The 5,493-nt window shown below is 32.5% G+C and overlaps 1 long non-coding RNA gene across 2 annotated transcripts; it reads right to left on the bottom strand.

The window, feature by feature from the left end:
* Window positions 1-308: 308 nt before the first annotated feature.
* Window positions 309-4,650, bottom strand: LOC142166348 (uncharacterized). Of its 2 annotated transcripts, XR_012696703.1 has the most exons (3): window positions 1,333-4,623; window positions 617-796; window positions 309-453 (listed from the first exon to the last, which is right to left on the bottom strand). It is a non-coding gene; the product is annotated as an uncharacterized LOC142166348 (long non-coding RNA). The 2 variants fall into 2 exon arrangements; XR_012696702.1 differs by having other exon boundaries at window positions 431-796; window positions 1,333-4,650.
* Window positions 4,651-5,493: the final 843 nt, after the last annotated feature.

Genomic DNA, 5,493 nt, shown 5'->3' with positions numbered 1-5,493 from the left:
TTACTTTAGATTAATTTTAGTTAAATATTCATACTTTAAGATTCGCTTGAATAGATTAATTGTTTGATTTAATTTAGTTGATAGTTAATCACAAGTCCCTGTGGGTACGATATCTGAACTTACAATCCTATATTACTTGTCGACCACGTATATTTGCGTGTGCGTTTGGGAGCAACAATAATATACGACTTTAATTGCATACACGCAATAATGATAACTATTAATTGCAATAACTAAGAGTTTTTCCTTCTGACAGTATAAAATTCATCATTATAATTTATAATATTTTAGCAATATAATTTGTTTGTGTAACCATCATCCAGTTGTTATACTTGTACATGTTTTTAAGACTAGCTGAGGTTGCCCGTGCTTAAACATCATAGATTTTTTCATTGATGCCTCCTCACACACCAACCATGGCAAAAGCAGAGCCTGTAAGATCTCGGGAACTTCCTGTTAATTGGTAAAACTTATCCTCAGTATGCTGGGGCAAACTTGCATTCAAGTCAATTCTAAACCTTACTTAGATAACATGATGCATCAGATATCTATTTATACAGTTCGAATATGAAAATGGAAATAGCGAAAAGGACTACTCTCAGCTCCTCTTGCTTACATTCCATAGATGAAGCATCAAAATGCACTTGAACTCTTCTTGTAAGCATCCAGCTCTTCTTGCACAACTATGTTTTCTTTCCTTAACCCTTCCTGGATCTTTGTCTTCTCAAGTACACTGAACTTCTGATGTCATATTCCTCTGGCAGCGACAACAAAAGTAGATACTACTGGGCCTTTTCTGTAGTCAAATACCTTGTTAGAGGTCAGAGTTGCACTGAACATATTATTTCACTTAAAACTTATTCATCAGCAAAATCTTGGACTTCAGTAATTTGTAACTTCAGAATATGTTAATAGATTCTATGAGAAAATACATATACCATTTTTTCGGTTAAAAGTGCAACAAATACATAAGTATGACAAAAAGTTGTGTCAATTGTTAAATCTCACTCAAAATGTTTAGTGTGTTACATTTAGATACTAATTATCACGCATCTAAAAAACAAAACCAACATGATTAAGGTGTTATTGCTCTTTGAGAAGAGAGATATTTCAAGCGAAACTTTTTGTACTTTCATCAGATGGTCATCCGACAATTTAGTGTAAAGCTAATAGAGAAAGCAAGTATATAATGATACTTTATCAAATGCAGTTCCAGATACCTAAGGTTTAAGATATACTAAAACTAAACCTGCACAAGTCTTTGAATAAAAAAAATAAAAGTTAGTAGTAATTTTTGTCAAAGTATAATGAGCAAAAACGATAAAGAGTTACCTCTATCTATTCCATCCCAAAGAAGCAACAGTTATGGCAGCCACCTTTATTGTTGAATGCGGCAGCCACAAGTTTCTTCTTGTCTTCATTGGTAGCATTTAATAATAGGACATTTCTTTGGCAGGCGCTAGCTAGGCATCAAGGTCTTCTTTAGGGACAATCCCAGTAATGCCAACCAGCTCTGTAAAGCATGCTCTAGGAGAATTTCTATTAAAAATTTAATAATAAGTTTTGAAGGTAACATAGCAAGTATCTAACTTAGTTACGTAAAAGGCCAATTCTCTTGATTTAATCATAATAATTTTATGAATGGGAAAGTGATATGCATAAATACCTCTTTTTCTTAGTTTGATGATGGAGATATATGAGTTAAGTAGTACCTTTTTTTCCTGATGAAGCCTCTATTACCTCTTTGGTGCACTACCCAGCCTAAGGGATTTTGAACTCTTGTTCTATTTCTTTTTTTATTTTTTAAGGGAATCTTCTTCTAGTTTTACTTAGATCGTTGCAGCAGTCGCTGTTAAATCATTAATCATTGTATCTAAAACCAAATTGGATTTAACAACATTCTTACGCCTTTCAGTTTTCAAACCTCTAAAATAATCTCATATCATTTTCTCCTTAAATATGTATCCCATAAAAATGAAGTCGAACTTCAAGGTGGCTCTATTTCATTATATTCCATCCATATCCCAATTCCATTCATTTAATATTCATTTGGTGTCATTGACATAACATATGTCGTTTCTAGTTTATCTCTTTCTATTTCTTTTCTATATATGGAAAATTTAAAAATCATCATATAATAATCCAGAATTTGATTGCCAACAACTTTCCCAGAATCAACAAAAAACCAAGCTCAACAGATTTAACCCCTTGATTGCCAACGACTTCCCCATAATTAAAAAAACCAAGCTTAATTGTAGCTGAAATCTTAGTCATTATTTCCATTGCTGCTAAAATGCATGTGCAAACAACTTTTTTTTTTTTTTTTTTTGTAGCAAAGCAAAAGAACTACTACTTCTTGTCATCTGTAATAGCTATAAGCAGTTATGCGGACATTGATGAGGATTCATGATTCCAATTTATTTTTTGTGCAGGAAAAATATTTCTGGTTAATCTTTTGCAAGACAACTATTATCTACTCAAGAGATATCTCCAACAATATATTTTGCAGTTGATTTGAGGTTCTAACATAGTAATCTCTTTTAAATAGTTTGATACCACCAAAATTTAAAACCGCATAAAGTTAAATAGATGACTATATATTAATAGCTAAATTTCTTTTTACCAATTTTCAAAAGTAAAATCTAATGAGTGTCTGTGAAGTCTACAAAGCAGAAACCCCTGCAAACACTCCGTTTTTCTACTCCTAGAGACACAAGAAATTGGTTAATGTTGCACCTGCTTCCGATACAAAGAAAATTTGAAGGAAGATTATAATTCAAGGACATAAATAGATAATACATTGAGAATTACATATGCCAGAGAAACTATGGATAAAAATGCTACAAAAACTCGATACTCTAGCCACACAGAGCATATAGAGGTGTTGCCTATTTTCCATACCACTTGAAGGCCAAATAAATAATCACATTAGATAGGCAAGCAATACTGAAGAAGGAGGGAGATAAAAAATTAAATGGTTTATATACCTTATCAGAAAAATGTTCATGTTATCTTACCGTTCAAGTGTATTTATATCCAGAATATGACTGTAACTAAAAGAGGATGACAAACATATCCCTAAGTAATTTTTTGATGCTGAAAAAAGGTAGAAGCATGAAGTGTGAATGCACAATGTCATTTATCTAGAAAGTCTCAAACTATCAACTTTTCACGTCTACCATATCCGACGAAAGCTCATAAATATCTTGTAATGCCTATATAATTAAGATAGTACCTTCATCTTTCAATTCATTCTCTGCAAAGTTTACCTGGCAAGAACTTGTTTTGCAGCTATACATGTGTTCAAAGTAGGAGCAGGTTTGATGATGATGTCTTTCTAAAACCCCCAGGGATGAAACAAATTTATGAAAGACATTAGCAGAAGTGGAGCCCTTATCCTCCAAGTTCAAGTAACTCGAATGGATTTCAGTATTGACTTACAAATTTGATATGATTTGCTCAACATAATCAAGTTCCCAATATTGGAGAGTGCTTCACAAGTTCAAAGATAGCAACAACACCTTATCTCCGCTCATATTATTGTACAAAACGAAGGACGTGCAATTTGGTAGTTAGAGAGAATTAGTTCGCATGCTGCATGTCCTATAACCGGACCCAAAATATAGCTCGTGTTAATTCATTATGGATAATTTACCCTGTTTGTGTTACATCTTTGGTGTTCTTTTTAAATTTTCTTAACGGCTTATTTTGCCTGAGTATCAATGTAGATATATGTTTATACATTGACCATATAAAAAACCCCACATTTAAAGAAAGCTCTATACCATAGGTAAAAATGCGGACAAATAAACAATAAAGTTAGAAGATCACTAGAAGAAAGGGGAGAAAGAACTGAACTGACACTATTTATTGAATCAAAGGTCTATGCAAATCAGCGACAAATCGGAACATACATGTATAGATTGGGGCAGCAAAACATAAAAAAATATTCATAAGTATTGGAGGAAGAGATAAGAATAAGAGATGACGAAAGTACAAACCAAATTGACAATTTCAACCAAAAGAAAGATAAATGAAGCATTTTTATGAGTTTGTCATCCTGGAACCATTTACTTATTAATGAAATACCAATGTGCCTAAAATCCATAAGTACCAAACCACTTCTCTTTTATAAGCATTGAAAGACAAATTAACGAAAATCATGATAATCAATATGAAAAATTATAATAACCCAAAAAGATCACTATGATGCAGCTTTTTTGCAACCTTCACCAGTTTATTCCTCTTACGCTCTATAAAAACCTATGCGAACTCTCAATTGTCTGGTCAATTTGACTTCTTAAAACCCCAATTTCAAATCTTAGGTTAAAATCTCAATTTTTTCACTAAAGTAAAAGAAATTACTTACATGCAACACTTTAGAAATGCGCAGCATCATATGATCGAAGAATACATATACAAAGAGAACCGTGAAACTGAGCTCGTAGTTTCCCAAGAACCAGCAAGGAAAAAACTCAAAGAGAAGAAGAAGAAGAAGAAGAAGAGAGCATGGAAGACGAAGTGGAATTGGTAGCGCTTTAACTGACATGAAAGCAGTAGGAAAATGGAAGTGGAAGAAAAATACAAAGACCAAACACGTGTCAGTAAAATAGGAGAACGAAAGGGCTCAGGGCTGAAATTGAACTATAATATAAAAATACCTATGACAAACATTTTAGCCGTGTTCGTCCTACCTCACTCCCGTTTCTATATAATAGAAAAATATTGCAGGCAGACAGCCTTCCACAAAACAAGTAAAAGAACCGTTTTACGCCTCATATTTGTGGGATCATATTTTTTGTTATATTTAATTGACTATATATAAGCTTAAAAAAGGTTTTGTAAAGTAAAAAAATTTGATTTCTTTCTTTAACAAATACAGCTTGTATCTAAGAAAAACTAAAAAAAAGAAATACACTTCAAATAAATAATAAAAAAATTTAAAAAGTTAAGGCCCCTCGTAAAGTTTGGTTTTAGGCCACAAAATTCATCGGGTCGTCTTGATCGCAAGATCATTATTTATATAATTTCCATCTAATCCTCATATTTTTCTTACATTTTTATGTTACTGTTATGGTTTAGTTTACGATACCCAAAGTTTTGATCTTAATCTAAATCTTCATAAAAGGCAGTGCAGATATGTAAGCATCGTGGCTTAATTTTAAAGGATTAAGATATCTAACGTTATAGAGGCTCTATAAAAAAATTGATGTTTTAAAGGTGACTATAAAAGATGCACTATGGCTAGTTGCTTTTCATCTTTGCTGCTTTTGTTTCAACTATAAAGCTTGTTAATCTTTTATAATGACTCGGCCGATCGTTTCATGAGTTACCGTTCTATTTCTCCCATTTTTGCTTTCTTATGTGTTGTATAGTTACATGTCATTGTATCGTGTCGGTTGGTTCGGGTTTGGAGTAGTTTTGGAGTGTTATGAGACATTTAGTCTCTTAAGTTGACCATTTAGTTGAAAAAGTCAACTGAAAGTTGACTTG

The sequence above is a fragment of the Nicotiana tabacum genome, chromosome 11, assembly GCF_000715075.1.
Source record: "Nicotiana tabacum cultivar K326 chromosome 11, ASM71507v2, whole genome shotgun sequence".
Lineage (NCBI taxonomy): Eukaryota > Viridiplantae > Streptophyta > Magnoliopsida > Solanales > Solanaceae > Nicotiana > Nicotiana tabacum.
The sequence above is the reverse complement of the archived record's forward strand: the minus strand, read 5'-3'. Positions and strand labels throughout refer to the sequence as shown.